Below are 22,967 nucleotides of genomic sequence, written 5' to 3'. Positions count from 1 at the left end.
GATAAGATTCGCCGGCGTGCATGTCTTCGCCTCATCCCGCTTCCAGGCACCGGCGACGTCTTACTGGCTCCCACAATGATAAGCCACCCGTTGGCATATGTCGCACCTACCACCCGACACTTTTATGGGGGCATAGTTATTTGAAAGGCCCATATGCTACCTAGCCCAGTCCACAAATAATTCTATGTGTTGCCGGTCCATAGTAGAATATGAAGCAGCACGAACTGCATCCATCATGCATGTTTATCCCCTTTTCTTCCATGGTTCCTCATTTGGGCGAGAGATCAACTGGTGAGATTTCACATTTCCTACTATTTCAGATTTCTCTGCATGCATGGATTTTCTTTATTGAAGGATAGTACCGATGTTGTCTTGGGTTGGCAGCCCTTCGGGTGGCATCAGTTGCCAAATAGATGAGTGATCAGTAAGAATCGAAACGCAGAGGATTGACCAAATCACAACAGCGAAACTGTGGTCGTTTTTCATGTATACATGGAGTGGCAGGTCATAGCATTGCTGAAGCGGACTAAAATTCAGGAGAACAGATGAGAACAGAAATGATTTAAAGTCAGGTCTGGGTTTAAAATGGGCATATGAAGTACTCCCTCTGTTCCTAAAAATAAGTCTTTTTAGAGATTCTATTACTGACTACATACCGGGCAAAATGAGTGAATCTACACTCTAAAATATGTCTATATACATCCGTATGTAGTTTGTAGTGTAATCTCTAGAAAGACTTATATTTAGGAACAGAGGAAGTATTTCAGTAGAGCTGTACCCAAATGCACAGAGGATTAGTAACCACAATACTAATTTACTCAAGGAAGATCTGCACAATTTCTCAAGTAAGAGCTGCACAATTTGTCATCAAAACAAACTATAATAGGATGGTGGGAATTATATGTTGATGCGTACACACCTTCACAACTATAACTCTATGTAACAATGCACAAAGGAGTAGCATCAGCAATACTAATTTACTCAAGGAAGAACTGGTCAATTCTTTCATCAGAATAAACTGTAATAGGATTGTGCAAATTCTGTAAACCTTGAATGTGGTCCATCGTACCTTCCAACGCCTATTAACATCAATATGTAATAAGGCGAGAGAAAAATAATTGTAACTATCTTTTCCTTCAAACATTTGAGAAAGCTTAGAGAATCTGCCCTGTTGCCTTTTCCTCCAATGTTCTCTTTTCCTTTTACCTGGCAAAAATGAAACATCCACACTTTGTTTAGAAGAACAAACTGGCAAAATCAATGTTCTTACCAACAGACTTACATATTGCAAGAGGGATTCTGGAGGTATTGACGCTAACTAAATTCAGGAAAGACCCAAAAGCATAATAATTTTGCAGCCCAATATTGATAAAAAGCTCAATTTTAGTATATACATACACGACATATCACATTCAAAATTGAGATATACTGCAGATAACGCATTCATCAGGGTCAATCATATGGGTTCTACTTTGCTGTCAAACGATCCAAACAATTGTAAACAGGAAAGCTGGTCTGGTCGCATTTCTTGTACGACTTGACTGCATGCCTCGAGTACTCGCTCAAGGTGCCCCTACTGGTCTCGTTCTGGACCCAAAGAAGATGTCTGGCCAGTAGCACGGGCTGTAAGGGCTCATCAGGGTCGGGTGTTTAACACTAATAGTGCCCATTGGCGTGGCTCTGCCAGGTCTTAACGCCTACCGCGGCAAAGGTGAATAATCCTCTCCGTTACTGAAAAATATGTGTTGAGGACTCAAGTCAATAACATCATTTCTACATCGGAAAAGAAGTGTCCAAAATATCTGCCACTACTTTTACCTGAAGATTCGACTACCTATTGTGAAGTTTAATATCAATGGACCAATACCTATTTCAAATTGCAAAAACAGAATGCCGACGCAAACCAATGATATTCAACTATCTAACAATCATGAGTTAAAGAGAGGAATGCATGGATATGGAAACATCTCCGTGATTTGAGTACAGTCCAAACAAATGTGTATACATAGCTAGCCATATGGAGCTGTAAACCAAGACAGAGGACACCCAAGGCAGAACATCAGACAGTTACAAAGGAATATCAAAGAAACACTAAAGATAGAAAATAGTAAAGATGAAGGAAGCTTGTGCAAATACACAAAAGCCCATGGCTTCCGAAACACCGATCAAGAAGCATCAAAATTAGTACACCGACCAACCGACATGCATTGTTAAACCTGAGGTAGGGAGCATCAATCTATTATTCCAAGAATGAGAGTAATTTACTTTAAGAAAAGGCTAATGCACTTTCGGAAAATCAACAGTGGGACCATGCAGTACAAATAAATGGTATGGTGGCAACTCTTCCCTTCTCTCTAGCTCTAATTATGAACACAACACAATGATTCACCCCTATTCTAAACAGTATACTGAAATCTGAATTCAGTGGACATCATGTATGTATAACAACCTAGCCACTCCAACTTCAAAAGAATCAAGTTCCAACTCCACAACACATATGACCGTTACAGAACCACTTCTTAGTACCACCATTCTGGCCTTACAGTCACGTGGCAACGAAACTGATCCTCTTTTTTTATAGAAAAAGCAACTACTCTACTGACCATTCATAGGCACAATTCAGTTAACCGGGTGGTCAACCAAGCATTTTGTGCCTGCTGCAATCTTCAAGTATATACTATAACCAGCTTATTTGTTGATACTAAGAGATGTAAAAATAATCTAGAGTAGCAAAGGTTTAGATGTTGTACCAGTCAGCAAATCTGCACTGCACTGTTTGGAAGAGCATCAAATGGATCCAGCTATCTCTGGTCAGAGACGCACCAAAAGTCCGACCTGACAGCCCCTTTTCTTCTCCCCTCGCCTCCTCACATATTAAAAATATCGAGTATTAAATTTCTTCTTTAGCAATGGAAAGCATTAAGGGAAGCCTGATGAGAATTGAATAACTTCCTTCAAATAAATAAGTGACAATTAAATGAGGCACTCAACCAAGGCAAAAGCTTCATGATTTGTATGCCTTCTTTTCACTAACGGTGATTCTTACTTTAGTGTAGCCCTGAGTGAAAAAGAAAATAAACTTGTGCCTTATCGATCAAAATGTCACTACCTAGACTAATGGTCCAAACAAAATCACCTCTATGGACAAAAGATTCACCAATGGATAATTGACTGTAATGTGTATTATGAATCATGCATATCTGGCTCTAAATTAGCATGCCAGGAAAAAAATCAAGAAATTAAAGGCAATATTTCTCGGGGGATAAGATGCATCTTTCACATCTCAGTTAAAAAAAGCCCCAACATCACCAGTAAAAGTGTTTGTCTAAGTCTTGTCAATGAGTGGGATTGAAGGATGTAAAACTTTAGAGAACATAAGCATGGCATGGCAATACATGGATTGTTTTCTATACCTCAATGAAGATGGTCACCTATCGATGGTCGTGGTCTGGCTGAGCTACAACATGATGGTGGCTGCTGCAGTCACGAAGATTCAGGCGTTATCATTGGCACCACCAGTTTCTCTGACCTAAAAGAGAGTCTTGCTGTTTCCATCCTTGATACTGCCGGCAGCGCCATCAGTGCATGTCAGGCTTGCATGTTTGCCTCGAGCAAGCTGCCGTGAGCAGAAGAAAATCAACCATTAAGCAAAGGTCCTTCTTCTATACCTACAAAAATGAAGCAAGTTATACACTTTGTTTGGTTGAACAAACTGGCAAATTTGGTGTTGTTACCAACAGATCACAAGATGGATTCTGGAAGTATACTTGCTTGAACTGCTCTAGTAAATTGCCTATTGTCTATCACTACTAACAACACTATCAGTCAATTAAGTTACTTCATCCCATTATAATTGAACAAAATAAATATAAATACGCACATCGAGCCGTCTCCTTTTCTCACAAAAACAACACCAGGATCGTCATCAGTAAGAAGTGCACACAACAACCATGCCTCAGTTGATAAATAATGATGCAGTAATCAGAATATATAAAAAGTTAAAAACTTGACTTAAATAACATTGTATTGTCGCTTCTGAACTTAGACCAAGCAAACTAACATGGGATCTTTAACCTGGCCCACAAATAAGAGTTTAGCACATTATTTTGCGGACCTTTAACTTGCACAACATCCATATACAGAGTAAGATTACTGTAGCCTCTACAATACTCAATGATGGCATACATGACAAACAAAAGATCATGCAGGAAACACTACCATTCTGCATAGCAGAACTACTATCCATCCCATTCATCTGGATGTAGAATAATTACTACTATATCTTGCCAGTTCACTAATCAGTACAAAATGTCACGTTGCTGAAATCAGCAGCTTGCTTATCTTCATGATAGCTCCAATGATCCACACTTTAAAGACAAAATGCAAGGCTTTTTTTTGCGAGATAAAATGCAAGGCATTATTAACTCTCTATCATTGCTAATACACCCAGCTGGGTGTTTCAGATCATGCGAATTGGTCTGAAAGCAATTACACATACACCCAGGTTAGTGCTTATACACACAATTGGATTGGTCTGAAAGCACCCTTCCCCAATTCGAATTTTGTTCTCTTACACATACATCAAACCAACACATATGATCTGAAACAAGAGGAACAGCGGGCTAGATACCTTGGAGCAAAAACAAGAGGAATTGCGGCCGGACCTCGAGGTCAGCAAGAGAGCACATTTTGTGTGGTAGCCACAAGCATCTAGCTGTCGATCTCTGACTCGGGCTACCACAATCGCTGGAGAAAACCCTCATCTCAGCCTGGGAGCAAGGTGACACATCAACTACTGTAACTACCTCTCATTGATGAGAAGGGAGAAGAAGCTCACCCAGCAGCAGAAAGGAAGGCGATAACCAGAGGGATGACATGCTCCACCCCACGTCCTCGTCCTCGTCCTTGCACTTGGCCAGGCGATGAACGCGGGAACACCCTCTTCAATCCCTGCGTCCTCACCCTCTTCCTCGGGCAGCCCTCTTGCTCGGTGTTAGGCAGTGGGGAAGTGGAACAATAAAGATCCAGGAGTGGATCGAGCCACCACCAACCATTAGGTCGCACTTGACCTCGCCGGCGCCGGCTGGTGACCCTCTCCTGTCCGCCACTGGGTCCCCCTCCTCTCCTTCCTTCTTTCCCTCTCTCCAATCTTCTATCTCCTGCAGGGATCGATCCATGTGGTCGCCTTTGCCTCTGCCACCGGAGAGGCTCGCCTCCGCGGTCGCACGCCTTAGATCCGGCCGGAGGAAAAGGAGGAAGCGGCCCGCACTATCCTATTCATCGACGGCGACGACCTGAGCGCAACCGATGGGAAGGCGAGGAGGAGAAAGAGGCGGGGTGGTGGAGGAGCAGCCGAGGGCGACGGCGGCGTCCTTGGCCGAGCGCACGCACAGAAGGGACAGGGAGGGGTGCAGCGGCTATAGGGATTGAGGCGACGAAGAAAGGGGGCTAGGGTTCGTTTGGCGGCTGGGGTCAGATTGGGGCGAGACACGGGTGATTGGGTGCGAAGCGCGCCCAGGTGATTGGTCAAAACCTCCTGCACCCGGAAACAGCCAACCCAGCTAACAAGTGCCCGACGTAAGCCCACTTGTCATTGGACTAAAAACAACCCTGAGGTATGTAGGGGAGCTCCTAGTGTAAGCCATCTATTCTTTGCGGATGATTCATTACTCCTATTGGAGGCCAATGCTGAAAGTGCTCAGGAAATTAATAGAATTCTAAATCTTTATGAAGCTGCTTCAGGACAAGTGATTAATAAAGATAAATCATCAATACTATTCAGTGCAAACACAAGGCAAGGGTTGAAGGAAAAAATGAAAAGCATTATGCAAGTTACCTCTCAAGGTCTATCCCCAAGATATCTTGGTGTTCCATCCTATGTGGGTAAGGCCAAAGCAAGAACCTTTGAGTATGTAAAAGAGAGGGTGTGGAAAAAGATCCAAGGATGGAAGGAAAAACTCCTATCGAAAGGTGGAAAAGAAATCCTCATTAAAGCGGTAGCACAAGCAATCCCGGTGTATACCATGGCTTGCTTTGATCTAACCAAGACCCTATGTGAAGAGTTGAGCAATATGATAAATAGATACTGGTGGAGCCAAGTGGATAAAGAGAATAAAATACATTGGGCTAGCTGGGAGAAGATGACGAAGACGAAGAAAACAGGAGGCTTGGGATTTAGGGATCTACATGCCTTCAATCTGGCCATGCTTGCAAGGCAAGCATGGAGGCTCATTCAAAACCCAGCTTCCTTATGTGCGCAGGTCCTGTCAGCAAGATACTATTCAGATGGCTCAGTTCTTCAAGCCAGGCCTAGAAGCGGCATATCCTACACATGGCGCAGTATACTAAAAGGAGTAGATCTGCTCAAGAAAGGGATCATATGGAGAGTAGGCAGTGGTAGCAACATCAATATTTGGTCTGACCCCTGGATTCCAAGAGGAAGTACTAGGAGAGTCATCACACAGAGGGGTGGAAATGTTGTAACTAAAGTAAATGATTTGATTGATCCTACCACAAACAATTGGGATGAAGACTTAGTTAGACAAACCTTTCTCCCTGAAGATGCAAATATTATTCTACAAATCCCAATTCATACACATGAAGATGATTGCATAGCATGGCACTATGATAAAAAAAGGTATATTTTCGGTGAAATCAGCTTATAGAGTTGCTGTAGACACCACGGCTCGTGAATCTATTTCAGGACTAATTTCTTCCTCAAGTACAGATGAAGATACATGTGGTTTTAATTGGCCAAAGTTGTGGTCGCTTTCCCTCCCCAACAAGGTTCTTCACTTCTTATGGCGCATGTCCACAAATACCTTACCACTGCGCATGAAGCTCCAGCAAAGAGGTATGCAAGTTGACACCCGTTGTCCAATCTGTTTTCGGTTGGATGAGGATGGTGGCCATTGTTTTATTAAGTGTAAGAGGGTAAAGGATGTGTGGAGGAAAGCTCAGTTGGAGCATGTCAGATTACAAATTCTAGATTGTACTGATGCACTGAGCTGTATGGAGAAAATATTGAACCTCAATGAAGAAGAAAAAATTAAATCATGCATGCTTCTCTGGCGTTGGTGGCATGAGAGGAATAGAGCAAATGCAGGAAATGAAATTAAACCTTCTGATGAAATATGTCATTCTATTAACTATCTTTTTATGCAATTTTCTAAGGTAAGGCAAGAAGGGAGAATACAAGAGCAACAACAAAAAGAAAGATGGTCCAGACCTCCACCGAAGATCTTGAAAATCAACACTGACGGCGCCTACCTGAAGGAATCAAATTCTGGAGGTTGGGGCTTTGTTATCAGGAACGATTGTGGTATGGTAATAGCAGCTGGTGCAGGAAATTTGGGGCAAGTTTCGAATGCGCTCCATTCGGAGGCAATGGCAATGTTGCATGCCATAAACGCAGCTATTCAGATGGGTTGTCACTGTGTCATAATGGAGACTGACTCTGTGCAACTTCAGTCAGCAGTGAACAATGAAGACTATGATCTCTCTACATTAGGAGCTATTTTCAAAGATATTAAATTTAAGCTGAGAGTAAGCTTCAATCATGTAACTGTTGTGTCTTGTCCTAGAACTTGTAATGTAGTGGCACACTGTTTAGCAGTGTATGGTACTAAACTAGGAGCTGGCATAAGTGAGATTTGGCTTGATGAGAGTCCAGACTTTGTAAATGACGCTGTTGCTGGCGACTTGTCCAGCATTGGTTCTTAATGGAATGTTTCGTGTTCTCTTTAAAAAAAAAACAACCCTGAGGTAAAATAAGATGTGACTGCAGGTGAACATCCTACGGCTCAGGCGCGCCAGAAAGGCAGATCGGACGGCTGACGAAGCTCCAATCGGGGGAGCCTTGTGGAGGTGAGTTGGCTAGCTTTATTATAGTTTTAAATAAGCTTAACAGATAGAAGAATTTCTGCAATGGTATCGTTTATGAGGAAAGATTCTTGCAGGAATTCTCTGTGCTCCAATGTAGATGTAAGTACCTGTTGTATATCACTATATTTTTACATCAGCATGTATTTTGTTAATCGGCGTGGATCCAACCTTTATATGATCTAAATTTAGTTGTAGCAAAATGTATGATTAAAGGCCACAATGTTGATTTTTGCAAGAAAAACTTCCTGGTAGTTTTGCATCCTGAGCTGCATGAGTGTACTATCTCATATCAGTGGGTTTGAATACTTTGGTTCTGCAGTGGGTTTTTCAGTGGGTTTTTTTTACTGTGTTGTCCTGTCGTATCCCTAGTTCTTACATCATACTCCCTCCGTCCGGATTAAATGTCGCAGAAATGGATAAAACTGGATGTATCTAGAACTGAAATACGCCTAGACCCATCCATTTATTTCCGGATGGAGGAAATACATGTCAATATGTCATGTCTTTCTATTCTTCAGTACCTATTCTATCTCTGTTGTATCATGTTTTTATAACTGAATCACCATTCTTCTATATAAGGCATGCAAGGGGAAGACGACTATGTTAGAATCTGAAGGGTTACAAACCAGGTCTTTGCAAAAGATCCAAACACCAGGAGATAATAAATCAACTCCATTTTTCATAGATACTACTCTAGCATAGAGAAACCCAACTCCCACTGATAATAAGCATATTCCAGTGGCCAAAGAACTAGTCCGCTCTAGTCCAACAAAAGAATGTCAACTCCATTCTAAGAAGCGTGTTCGTATCCTCGTATCATGAAATTTTATAGCATTCTGATAATATTTTCTACATGTTTCTTACCCATCTCTCTTTTAGAAAATAAGGTTAAACGATGCAAGAATTCCTCCATTGGGATCGTATTCGAGGAAAATATCTTGCGGGAATTCTCTGTGCTCCAATGCTGATGTAAGTACCTGTTGTATATCACTATATTTTTACATCAGCGTGTATTTTGTTAATCGGCGTGAATCTAACATTTATTTGATCTAAAATTAGTTGTAGCAAAATGTTAAAGGTGCCAATGTTGATTTTTGTAAGGAAAACTGCCTGGTAGTTTTGCATACTGAGTTGCATGAATGTGTTATCTCATATCACGCACATTACTGAATTTTAGTGCTTCTCTGGTTGCCCATTCATTCATTGTGTCAATGTTTCTTTCGTATTACCTTACCTGGCTGATGATAGCTGTGCCATATTGTGTTAATTTGGTGTAGGCTAGTTGCCCAAACGTTCGTTGTGTCAATGTTGCTTTCCTATTATCTGACTTGGTCAATGATAGCAATGCTAGTGTGTTAATTTTGTGCAGGCTGCTGAAGATAAGAAGACAAACTCTGAAAACGGCAAGGCAACCCCATTGTTTTTTTCCAGTAAATCTAGGCAAGGTAATATGGCAATAACTCATGATTAATCTGTTTGGTTCCCGTCCTAATTTATGTTATGATGCAGTGGTCGAGACACTCTCCACTATCAATAATACAAGCCTGCCAAAATCGCCATCTGAATCTGTTCAGTATCCTCTATCTCGAATGCAACGAAATAAATGTATGTTTGTGAATCAATTAATGGCTGAAGCAATGATGGAAATGGTGGATGAATCAGAGGTGCAGAGTCGTGCGACACAACAACTGATCAATGTTTTCAGAGACAGTGTAGCAAAGCAGCAAGAACTTGCCCACATGCTTATGGGCGTCATCTGTGCTGAGGTTGCAGATTGTGACGTCGTAGATGGTTAGGTTCTGCTCATTTATTTGCACTGGCATCAATCTTTGATTGCCCAGTGGATGTAATTTCCTGTAATATATGCTGGATGTGCAATGTTATTCCCTGTATGTCGTACCTTTGCTTGATCGGTTTTGGTCCTATGCATAATTGCTCGTCGTAATGGGCTCAAATTATCTAATTTGGCCTAAAGACATGAACGAACTTTAGTGGGCCCATTAAGTTAATGGGCCGTTACTAGGCCGAAAGTTAATGGTCGTCCCTCTTACCTCCCGGGTCATTAACATGTCGACATCGAAGTGGGCAACAGGTGGCCCCAATTTATTTCTCGGGCCGTTAACAGGCCATTACTAAGTTTGGGCTACATATGGCCCAACTATATTGTAGGCCTTTAGCAGGCCGAAAGAGACAGCGGGCTTGTACTGGACCATGAAGAGCATGGGCCGCTAAGAGGCCGAAAGTCAGGTCGTATTGTAAACGACCCAACTGTGTTGTGGGCCTTTAGCAGGCCAAAAGAGAAACCGGGCTGGTATTGGACCATGAAGGGCATGGGCCGTTAAAAGACCAAAACTAAGGTCCGACTACAAATGGCCCAACTCATTTATGGTCTGTTAACAGGCCGAAAGGCACACAGGGCCGGGAATTGGCCCAACACTTAAATGGGTCGCTAAAAGGCCCAAACTCAGATCCGACTACAAATGGCCCAACTAATTTATGGGCCGTCAACAGCCTGAAAGTGACACTGGGCCAGAAATTGGCCCAACACTTAAATGGGCCGCTAAAAGGCCGAAACTCATGTCCGACTACAAATGGCCCATCAGATTTATGGGCCGTCAACAGGCTGAAAGACACACCGGGCCGAAAATTAGCCCAACATTTAAATGGGTCGCTAAAAGGCCGAAAAATGTACATCCTAAAAATTGGCCCATCCATTAAATGGGTCGTTAACAGGTCGAAATCTCATCGGGCCGATATTGAGCCCAAATATATAGCGGGCTGTTAACGGGCTCGAACTGACGATGGGCTGCAATGGTGTCAAATCTTTAACGGGCCGTTGACGGGCCGAATTGGCACATCTCGTATGGGTCGTGGGCTTAAATGGACCTGACACAAGTAGGCCTTATATGGGCCGGCCTGCTAATTTTTACTGGGCCGGCCTTTTTCACCGGAATGGGCCACTATTGGGCTGTGCCACGTGTCGACCTGTCATAGGCGCGTCCTGTCCAATGAGTGGATGACATCTGTCCCAACGGTGAGGCAACACGTGTTTCCTGCGGCCAATGATGATTTTACATGTGGAAAATCCCCATTGGTCCGGGCTGTTAACGGGTTATCGGATCCAAAACCGGACTTGATAGCTTAACGGCGTTCCGTTACGGTGGATGTCATGTGTCGGTCACCCTTGACGAAATCACTTCTGTGACGCGCGATTTATTGTCATGGAAGTGGACACTTCCGTGATGATAATTTTGGTAATGTCATGGAACACTTCTACGACAGCACAGATATGACTATCTTGATTTTGTCATAAAATCGTCATGGATGTACATGCATGACAAAAAACGCGACCTACTATGACAAACACGTATCATCACGGAAGTGTATTTTTTTGTAGTGCAACGTAACTGGGTGATTATAAAGATGCTCTACAGGTATCTCCAAAGGTATTTGTTGGGTTGGCAAAGATCGAGATTAGGATTTGTCACTCCGAGTATCAGAGAGGTATCTTTGGGCCCTCTCGGTAATGCACATCATAAGAAGCTTTGCAAGCAAAGTGACTAATGTGTTAGTTGCAAAATGGTTTATTACAGAATGAGTAAAGAGACTTGCCGGCAACGAGATTGAACTAGGTATGTAGATACCAACGATCGAATCTCGGGCAAGTAACATACCGATGGACAAAGGGAATAATGTATGTTGTCATAACGGTTCGACCGATAAAGATCTTTGTAGAATATGTAGGAGCCAATATGAGCATCCAGGTTCCGCTATTGGTTATTGATGAGAGAGGTGTCTCGGTCATGTCTACATAGTTCTCGAACTCGTAGGGTCCGCACGCTTAATGTTTGATGACGATATTGTATTATTTGTTCGGAGTCTTGGATGAGATCACAAACATTACGAGGAGTATCGAAATGGTCGAGAGGTAAAGACTGATATATAGGACGATAGTATTCGGACACTGGAAGTGTTCCGGAGTGTATCGGTATTTATTAGAGTACCGGAGGGGTTACCGAAACCCCCGAGAAGGTACATGGGCCATATGGGCCATAAGAGGGGAGCACACCAGTCCACAAGGGGTGGCGCCTGAGGGAGTCCTGGATTAGGGGGTCCTCGGATAGCCGGACTATATCCTTCGGCCGGACTGTTGGCTTATGAAGATACAAGATTGAAGACTTCGTCCCGTGTCCGAGTGGGACTCTCCTTTGCGTGGAAGGCAAGCTTGGCAATTCGGATATGTAGATCTCCTCCCTTGTAACTGACTCTGTGTAACCCTAGCCTCCTCTGGTGTCTATATAAACCGGAGGGTTTAGTCCATAGGACAAGAACAATCATAATCATAGGCTAGCTTCTAGGGTTTAGCCTCTACAATCTCGTGGTAGATCAACTCTTGTAATACTCATATCATCAAGATCAATCAAGCAGGAAGTAGGGTATTACCTCCATCGAGAGGGCCCGAACCTGGGTAAACATTGTGTCCCTTGCCTCCTGTTACCATCCGCCTTAGACGCACAGTTCGGGACCCCCTACCCGAGATCCGCCAGTTTTGACACCGACATTTGTGCTTTCATTGAGAGTTCCACTGTGCCGCCACGATAAGGCTTGATGGCTCGTCTTGTTGTCAAGGACAACATTACCTCGGGGAGAGCCCTGGCTGTAGGCCAAACTCTCCAACTAGGCGGCTTCGTCATGACCGCCCGTTCGGCCGTCGCGCCGACGATGACTTCTCGGGTCATCAAAAACAGCCTCCACGCCGGCTCGGGATTCGCCGAGCAGATGGATCCAATAGAGCTCTCTTCCCTGAACGACCTCTTAGATTGCATCGCCGCCCTGGGAGTCGCAACGGACTATGATCAGATCGGGCTTAAACCCGACCAAAGGGATATTAACTCTCCGCCGGTCACCCGTCAGATAGCGGTGGTGGAGGAGCAATGTAGCAATTCTTCCTCTATTTTAAGGACAAACTATGTCCAGATTCCCGAGCTCTCCGAGACGGATACCCGTCCACGGGAGGACATGGCCCAAGCCTCGAACCTAGAATCAGACGGCGGGCCTGAACTATTGGGCAACATCCCGGAGTCCGAACTGCCAAGCTCGGAAACTCCTCCGTGCCTAGGTCTTAGATCGGGTCAGGGTTTGGACCTAAATCTACCCACCCACCCAGACTCAAGTGATCTTTCCCATATTAGACAAGAGCCCCAAGAGACAGTACATCACTATTGGGCCAGATTCCTCCTTGTAATGAGCAAGGTCAAGGATTGTCTCGAGGAAGACGCAATTTCATTCTTTTGCAAAAATTGCACGGACAAGGGAATCCTCAACGCCATAAGTCGCCGTGACATAGCACACTTTGCTGACTTAGCAGCTATAGTACGGAAGTACTGTGTGATGGAAAGCACCTGGAAAACCCAAACCAAATTCTGGGACCCTCCGGCTCTCACTAAACCCCCCGTCCGAACTAAAAGGGTGTATTCTCGTAAGTCACCCGATCCAATTACAAAGAAACAAAAGCCCACTACAGGGCGTAGAACTGTATTGGAGGGATGGCTCGATGGGCCATGCAAAATTCACAGTACAGCGGATACCATGCCAACACACAGCCTTAGAGCATGTTGGATACTCCGGCAGGTGGCCAAAAGCGGTGAGGATATCCTCACCAACAATACAACAGAGTACCATCCTGCGGAGAATAACAATACAATATTGACAGTCTTCGAGACCTTCGCCTCAAAGAATAGGCGCAAGCGAACACTCCGCAGCCTTGCCGAAGTCTGCCATGTTGCAGCAATAAATCCATGGAACGACACGGCCATAACATTCAATGCCAGTGATGAACCTCAATTCTGAACAGCCCGAGCACCAGCCACTTTGGTCCTTAGTCCAATTGTGGACGGCTTCCGGCTTACTAAAGTGCTCATGGATGGTGGTAGCGGATTAAACCTCATCTACGAGGAAACTCTTAGAAAAATGGAAATAGACAAGAGACGCATTGAGCAAAGCAGCGCGACCTTCAGAGGAATCATCCCTAGTCGGGAGGCATGATGTGCGGGAAAAATCACACTAGATGTGGTATTCGGCACGCCGGAGAATTATAGGTTCGAAGAAATCACATTCCAAGTGGCCCCATTCAGTAGCGGATACCACGCCCTTTTAGGGCGGGAGGCATTCACGATTTTCCAAGCTATACCCCATTACAGGTACATGAAGCTCAAAATGCCCGGTCCTAATGGAATCATCACTCTGGCTAGTGATCCGGACGTAGCACTCCGCGCCGAAAATAAAACCGCCGCACTAGCCCTCAAGGCGTTATCTGAAGCCCTCGCGACCGAAGAACTAACTACGCTACGCTCCACAGTGGACAGGGACGACGTGATACTCGACAAAAGACCCAAGTCCACCTCTTTTAAACCAGCGGACGAAATAGTCAAATTCCAGGTCCACCCAACGGACCCTACAAAAACAGCATCCATCGGGGCACAGCTGAACCCCACAACAGACGCCGCACTGCGGGAGTTCTTGCGCGAGAATTGGGACATCTTCACCTGGCATCCTTCAGACATGCCAGGAATCCCACGCAGGCTGGCCGAGCATAGCCTTAACATTCTAAAGGGGTTCAAGCCAGTCAAGTAGACTCTTTGGCGTTTCTCTGAGCCTAAGCGACAAGCCATGGGAGAAGAGCTAGCCAAGTTACTCGAGGCCGGATTCATTAGAAAAATAAAACACTCGGACTGGCTAGCAAACTTGGTGATGGTACCAAAGAAGGACAAATCCTGGCGCTTATGTGTCGATTTCAAGGACCTTAACAAGGCTTGCCCCAAGGATCCCTCCCCCTCCCCCGCATCGATCAAATTATCGATGCTACCGCAGGACACGACTTATTGTGCTTCCTCGACGCATACTCTGGATACCATCAAATTAAGATGTCGGAGCCCGATCAAGCCGCAACGGCATTCATCACTCCATACGGCCCCTTCTGTTTTAACACCATGCCTTTCGGGCTCAAAAACGCTGGCGCAACCTATCAACGCATGATTCAGACATGCCTGGAAACACAAATCAGCAAAACAGTGGAGGCATACATAGACGATGTGGTCATTAAAACAAGACATGTCGAATCCTTAATAGACGACTTGAGGCTCACGTTCGACAACCTCCGAACATATGACATCAAATTCAATCCGGAAAAATGCGTTTTCGGCGTGCCCGCCGGAAAGCTCTTGGGCTTCATCGTCTCCAATAGAGGAATCGAAGCAAATCCGGCTAAAATCCGAGCTTTGTCATAGTTGGCTATCCCAACAGACCTCAAGCAAATCCAGAAGTTAACTGGATGCGTGGCTGCCTTAAGCCGCTTTATCTCCCGATTAGGAGAAAAGGCACTACCTCTTTATCGCCTTCTTCGACGCACCAAACACTCGAGTGGACGGATGCGGCCACGGCCGGATTGGAAGAAATAAAGGCCGTATTGGCCACCAACCCAATCTTGGCCACGCCAAATGTCGGCGAACCAATGTTGTTATATATAGTGGCAACACACCAAGTTGTAAGCGCAGTGCTCATCGTCGAACAAGAGACGGGCGGACATAAGTTCCCGCTTCAAAAGCCAATATACTATGTATCCACCATCCTCACTCCATGCAAATCACGGTACCCACATTATCAAAAGATAGCATACGCGGTCTTCATGGCATCCCGGAAACTATGATAGTACTTTCAAGAGGGTTCAAATAAGGTGGCCTCCGAAGTACCACTCAACGACATAATAAATAACCGTGATGCCACGGGCCGGATTGCCAAATGGGCTATCGAGCTCCTCCCGTTCGACATAACATATAAACCACGGCGAGCCATTAAGTCGCAAGTACTGGCTGATTTCGTTGCTGAATGGACGGAAGCCAAACTCCCTAAAAAGTATGTCGCGTACTCCAATTGGATCATGCACTTTGACGGCTCTAAAATGCTGGCTGGTCTGGGGGCAGGCGTCGTCCTGACATCCCCCACCGGAGATTCAGTCCAATACGTACTCCAAATATTATACACAGACTCCAACAATGCAGCAGAATATGAGGCCCTGTTGCATGGTCTCCGAATGACAGTCTCCATGGGCATTCAACGCCTAGAGGTGCGGGGGGATTCGAACCTCGCAATATATCAAATAAACGGGGACTTTGATGCCAAGGACCCAAAAATGGCGGCTTACTGCAACGCCGTCCTCAAAATGTTAGCTCGGTTCGAAGGCCTCGAATTCCACCATGCGGTCCGAGAAAACAATCAAGCGACGGATATCCTCGCCCGCATCGGCGCTAAGCGCGACCCTGTCCCACCTAATATCTTCTTGGAAAGGCTGTTTAAGCCATCCGTGGTGTGGGAAGGGGAGACCGGCAAAAACAGTCCGGATCCGGCCACAACACCAGACCCCGAACACTCTGACGTAATCGGAGGCTCTGCCACCGAAATAACATCTTTGACCCACGTGATTATGGTTGTCATCGCCCCATGGACAGAACCCTTCTTGGCTTACCTAACTAGGCAAGAACTCCCTGATGACCCAAACGAGGCACGTTGCATTGTGCGGTGGTCTAAAGCCTACAAGGTCCACGAGGGAGAGCTTTATAAGAAAAGCGCTACCGGAGTACTTCAAAGGTGCATCTCCAAAGAGGAAGGATGACAACTTTTGGCAGAAATGCATGCTGGACTTGGTGGCCACCACGCCGCAGCTCGGGCCCTTGTAAGCAAGGCCTTCTGTATAGGTTTTTACTGGCCGACGGCCCGAGCAAATGCACAGGACCTCGTTCAACGTTGCGTCAGTTGCCAGCTTTTTGCAAACCAAAGCCATATGCCACCTACCGCTCTCCAAACAATCCCTATTACTTGGCCCTTTGCGGTCTGGGGGCTTGACATGGTCGGACCCCTTAAAGGGGGAAGCCATAAGAAAAAATACCTATTGGTCATGGTGGATAAATTCACCAAATGGATAGAAGCCAAACCAGTTAAAATGGCCGAGTCCGGACCAGTGATAGACTTCATATCCGGGGTTGTACACCGTTACGGCGTCCCCCACAGCATCATCACCGATAACGGCTCGAACTTTATAGCCGATGATGTAAAAAGTTGGTGCAGCAACATGGGCATTAAGCTCGATTATGCCTCTGTCTATCACCCGCAAACTAACGGTCAAGTCGAGCGAGCAAATGGTCTTATCATGAGCGGTATTAAACCCAGATTAGTGTGATCCTTAAAGGAATCTGATACGCACTGGGTGGAGGAGCTTGACTCCGTACTATGGGGGTTACGGACCACGCCGAATCGCGCTACCGGATACACATCGTTCTTTATGGTGTACGGCGCAGAGGCGGTACTGCCCTGCGACATCATTCATGACTCACCTTGAGTGTGCATGTACGAAGAGAAAGAAGCTGAGCTTGATCGGCAGGACAGTTTGGACGCCCTGGAGGAGGAGCGTGACATGGCAAAAGCCTGCTCCACATTCTATCAGCAACAGGCTCGGCGGTATCAAAGCAGAGAAGTATGGGCCAAAACTTATAACGTTGGCGAACTCGTTCTACGCCTACTGGAGAAGAAAAAGGACAAGCTCAAGCCCAAATGGGAAGGTCCCTTCGTTGTCGACAAAGTTCTGACCGGTGGAGCGTACCGTCTGCGGGATGCATCGGACAATCGACTCGAGTCAAACCCATGAAACGCAGCCAGACCCCGAAGGTTCTACGCCTAGTGCCGGACTCTGTGTTCGTCTCCTTACCTCCGTCAATTTTTTATACATCTGTTATCTATCTTTTCTTTCTTTCTTTCTCCCCTTTTTCTTCACGGCCTTAAAAGGTTAAAATGTGTCTTGACTACACAATCTTGACACGCTAGGCGTGCTCATTATACCTGGGGGCTTCTTATACAGAAGCTTAATATAACTATGTTCCGGGCTCTATGCCCCCAGTGCATGTGTTTCTTTTCCACATGTACCTTTTCTTCACCATTATATGCATCGATATGACTTAAGTTTTGGCCAAGCTAGGTTGCCTGGCTCTTGTGTTTATGCCCTACGTTCTCGTTAATTCGGCTAGGGCATAAGGGGAGCACCTCTGCTATTGTTATTGCCGGTTCAGCCGGATGTGTACCTCAGACTGGGTGAAGCCGAAAGCTAGTGTTCTTAAGGTAATATTCGGTCGGTGAACAAAAGATGACTTTTATTTACTGTAATACATGCCCCCAGATGTTTATATCATGCGTCTCTTCTCTCAGTTCGGACATGCACATTAATGCATGCGTACCCAGGGAAAGGAACCCTTAACGGAACTATTCTCCCTGGAAGATGTTTCTTACTATCCATGTAATATAACATAGCTAGTTGGGTACTTGTCTGTTCAAGCACTTATGACCCCTACGCCTGGTTTCCACGTGTACCCTGGTTTTTACATAACTGAGCAGGTATTCGGATACACTCCGGACTGTCGGGTCCGGAGGCTGAAGCGAAAAGGTCCGCCATGGCAAATGATTTACAATCCGGCTAGGGACAATATATGTCACTTGAAGTACACAGTCACTTAGACTGACTAAATTCTTCTTCTATACCATCCAACAGGCTGTCTAGCCTACAATCCTGTTGGGAATACTTTGCAGCTAATGTCACCTGGTCATACACCAAACTGACGGGGATCTCTTTCCCATCAGACCCCACAGGTCTGACCTCGGCCATGTGGTTCGGGTCAGCCTTGGTATATCGCGTCTTCACCATGGCCCAGGCTTCCCTTGCACCTTGTCGACAGGCTGTTATCTTCCATAATCGGAAGCGCCGCCACGCTCCCTTGAGCATCTCTACAAGCTCCCCCATGCCTCCTGGCAGGGAGGCGGATGGCCACAAGGACCTGCCAAACTTGTTCGTGTAGTTGTGAGAGCTCTGACAGAAGATCACCCGCAGACCCGGGCATCTCCTCTACGGGACAACCCGCCAGCATACCTACAGATATAACTCTGTTAGCCAGTTTCTTCGCTGAACTCTATGAAAGTTTGTTCAAGCACTTACTAAAAATGCCGAGTCGAAGCCTCTTATTCTCCTTTACGGAGTCAGCAAGCTGGGCCCGAACATCTTTTAGTTCAACGCCCAGTCGGGTATTGGCATCTTGGAGATCGTTTTCTCTCGCATAACCTGCGTAAGCACGCGCTCGCCAGCCTTTAGCTGTCATTGAGCATATTGCTCATCCCCTCGCACGACCTCCGGATTCACTCCGGGATCATCTGCAGAATCTATTGTTAGATTTGCATGCATGCCAAATACTAACTGGTACATGTCATTCTTTTAAAACAAGTGTTACTAGATGGTGCCTTCTCGGACTCCTTCATTGCGGCAACTGCGGCCCGTAGCTGGGCTTTGCACTCCTCCAGCTCTTGAGACAACTGGGCATTCTTCTCCGTAAGAACCTATGCGAACAATGATCCTTAAATCAGTTGTGCCAACTGTTTTAAGTCTCAGGGGCTACTGATATACATAATTATTAGATTTTCTTACCCGTATATCCTTCACATACTGGTCCGTGGCTCGGGCAAGACCATTTTGAGCATCTCGGATGTACGCGTCTCCTAAGTTGAAGGCATCGAACGCCTCTTGAGAGAAACAAGCGTCGCGGAGTACAGCCCGGCGACGCCTGTGATTCATGGCGCTCTCCACTTTAGAATTCATAGTGGACAACCTATCCGCATCCTCTGTAGGAGGAACATCCGGTGTTGGCCCCACGTTAGCATCTGCCTCTAAGTCCGGTTCTGGAGCCCGGCTAGTGGAGGCTTGGCTAGCAGGCTCTCCGGATATGGTCCGGCGAGCGTTTTTCCTGCCAGGAACCATGGACGTTATTATATTTTAAAAGATGACAACCACTGAGCGGGGTTCTTTTTCATACCTCTACGACAGCGTCTCAGTCCTAACCGCCTTCCTTTTAAGCCTACCCGGCTTCGGTGCCCCTTGTTGGTGAGTCACTGCGGGTTCGGCATGGCGTCCCGAGGGCCTTCCCTGTAAGACACCATATGTGTGCGGTAGGTGAAGTGCGGAAAATAGGGATCCTTCTTGGAAGTTGGGACTCCATTTTTACTTACATGCGATGCAGGGAGTGGTCCAGGATAATCGGCTATGATGGCCACCAAGGCACCGTCACAGCTTAACTAATAGAACGTCATGTCGATGAGCTCCACAAATGTATCCGGATCTTCTTCGAGTCCAGAGTCGAGGGCCCGGTCAGGGTCCTCTGGTTGTGGAGATGGGCTGTGGACCTCCCTCACAGCTTTTCGAAGTTCCTACTATGAAATAGCAAGGTAAATACTTATGAAGAAGAATGCGGGAAGGTCTGGAGTAGAAAGTAGCAGCTCACCTAGTTTGGGGGGTTGTACATGGAGAATCCATCCCGTGACTTAATGCGGATGAACTCCTCTTCCTCTCCTTTATATAAATCGGACAGTACTTTCGCTAGAGCAGCGACGGAGTCCGGTCCCTTACGGCCACAACGGGTGGCATCGTCTTCTCCATTAAAGTGCCACATGGATTGTCCCTGATATTGAAGTGGCTGCACCCCCCGCATTATACATATTGACATAACCTCGATTATTGTCAATCCTGATTTGGCCAGCGTTTTTATCTGGCCCATCAGGTAAAGGAACTCTCTGTTATCTTCCTCTTGGGGGCTTCGAGGGCACCAACTGCGGTGTTTCTTCAAAGGGGCGTTATCGAACTCAGGAAGGCCCATCCGAATAGGGTCCGGGAGAGGGACGTCCTCCATATAAAACCACTCCGAAGGCCAGTCTTCGGATGTATTCTTTAGAGTACCGGACAGGTATTCGGTCTCGGCGATGCGCCATATCTCGGTTCCACCCACTTGATATATTGACCCCTCCTGTGTACGGGGTACGAGGAAGAATAGCCTCTTCCATAGCTCGAAATGAGCTTCGCAGCCCAAAAACAGCTCGCAGACGGCAACGTAGCCAGCGATGTGTAATATGGAGGCGGGAGTAAAGTTATGTAGCTGGAGGCCGTAGAACTCCAGGAGCCCGCGGAGGAACGGATGGATTGGAAATCCAAGCCCCCTCAATAAGTAAGGGACAAGGCATACCCGCTCCCCCATGGATGGGTTGGGAAAGCTCTCCGCTTGCTCCCCGCCGTTGTAAGTGGCAAGTCCGGCTCGAACGGGGACCATATACGCTGGAGGGAGAAACCCCTGGGTCTGTAACTCTACTAATTGGCTGTGGGGGACGGAACACTTCTTCCAATCGCTTGGCTTAGGGCCACGGGAGCGAGAGGAGGAGCTGCAATGGCCGGCCATGATGGGATGGACTTTTTCCGTGCGCGCTTCGATGGATACTCGCTGTGGGAGGATGGTGTGATCTGGATCTGAGGATCCCCGTCTCTTTAAATAGATGATTTACTCACATGGTTAGGGTGGCAAGTGTAAAAATGCCCCGACTTCTCGCATTCGCTCAACACGTGGAGGATAGCCATTATTAGGCGCAGAAGCCAAGGAGTGCAACATCCATGGGAAGCCGAACACTACTCGACAGGTATTCAGAATTTGGAGAAGAACCCGCCTTGCAATGCCAAAGACAATCTGCGCGCCGGACTCATCGTCATTGAAGCCTGGTTCGGGGGCTACTAAGGGAGTCCCGGATTAGGGGGTCCTCAGATAGCCGCACTATATCCTTCGGCCGGACTGTTGGATTATGAAGATACAAGATTGAAGACTTCGTCCCGTGTCCAGGTGGGACTCTCCTTTGCATGGAAGGCAACCCTGGCAATTCGGATATGTAGATCTCCTCCCTTGTAACCGACTTTGTGTAACCCTAGCCCCCTCCAGTGTCTATATAAACTGGAGGGTTTAGTCCGTAGGGCAAGAACAATCATAATCATAGGCTAGCTTCTAGGGTTTAGCCTCTACGATCTCGTGGTAGATCAACTCTTGTAATACTCATATCATCAAGATCAATCAAGCAGGAAGTAGGGTATTACCTCCATCAAGAGGGCCCAAACCTAGGTAAACATTGTGTCCCCTGCCTCCTGTTACCATCCGCCTTAGACGCATAGTTCGAGACCCCCTACCCGAGATCCGCCGGTTTTGATGATACGTCTCCGTCGTATCTACTTTTACAAACACTTTTGCCCGTGTTTTGGACTCTAAATTGCATGATTTGAACGGAACTAACCCGGACTGACGCTGTTTTCAGTAGAATTGCCATGGTGTTATTTATGTGCAGAAACAAAAGTTCTCGGAATGACCTAAAACTTCACGGAACATCTTTTCAAAAATAATAAAAAATCCTTGCAAAAGATGAAGACCAAGGGGCCCACACCCTAGCCACGAGGGTGGGGGCGCGCCTGCCCCCCTAGGGCGCGCCCCCTACCTCGTGGGGCCCCTGGAGCTCCTCCGACCTTGACTCCAACTCTATATATTTGCTTTCGGGGAGAAAAAAATAAGAGAGAAGGATTCATCGCGTTTTACGATACGGAGCAGCTGCCAAGCCCAAAAACCTCTCGGGAGGGCTGATCTGGAGTCCGTTCGGGGCTCCGGAGAGGGGAATCCGTCGCCATCATCATCATCAACCATCCTCCATCACCAATTTCATGATGCTCACCGCCGTGCGTGAGTAATTCCATCGTAGGCTTGCTGGACGATGATGGGTTGGATGAGATTTATCATGTAATCGAGTTAGTTTTGTTAGGGTTTGATCCCTAGTATCCACTATGTTCTGAGATTGATGTTTCTATGACTTTGCTATGCTTAATGCTTGTCACTAGGGCCCGAGTGCCATGATTTCAGATCTGAACCTATTATGTTTTCATCAATATATGAGAGTTCTTGATCCTATCATGCAAGTCTATAGTCACCTATTATGTGTTATGATCCGTTAACCCCGAAGTGACAATAATTGGGATACTTACCGGTGATGACCATAGTTTGAGGAGTTCATGTATTCACTATGTGTTAATGCTTTGGTCCAGTACTCTATTAAAAGGAGGCCTTAATATCCCTTAGTTTCCGCTAGGACCCCGCTGCCACGGGAGGGTAGGACAAAAGATGTCATGCAAGTTCTTTTCCATAAGC

General features: G+C 46.2%; 1 long non-coding RNA gene across 2 annotated transcripts; it reads right to left on the bottom strand.

Annotated features, from left to right (window-relative positions):
* Window positions 1-549: 549 nt before the first annotated feature.
* LOC123056287 (uncharacterized) lies at window positions 550-5,505 on the bottom strand. 2 transcript variants are annotated; one of them, XR_006426716.1, is made up of 5 exons: window positions 4,838-5,504; window positions 4,631-4,769; window positions 3,414-3,668; window positions 2,751-2,863; window positions 550-1,206 (listed from the first exon to the last, which is right to left on the bottom strand). It is a non-coding gene; the product is annotated as an uncharacterized lncRNA (long non-coding RNA). The 2 variants fall into 2 exon arrangements; XR_006426722.1 differs by having other exon boundaries at window positions 2,751-3,668; window positions 4,838-5,505.
* Window positions 5,506-22,967: the final 17,462 nt, after the last annotated feature.

Source organism: Triticum aestivum, chromosome 1A (assembly GCF_018294505.1).
Source record: "Triticum aestivum cultivar Chinese Spring chromosome 1A, IWGSC CS RefSeq v2.1, whole genome shotgun sequence".
Classification (NCBI taxonomy): domain Eukaryota; kingdom Viridiplantae; phylum Streptophyta; class Magnoliopsida; order Poales; family Poaceae; genus Triticum; species Triticum aestivum.
The sequence above is the reverse complement of the archived record's forward strand: the minus strand, read 5'-3'. Positions and strand labels throughout refer to the sequence as shown.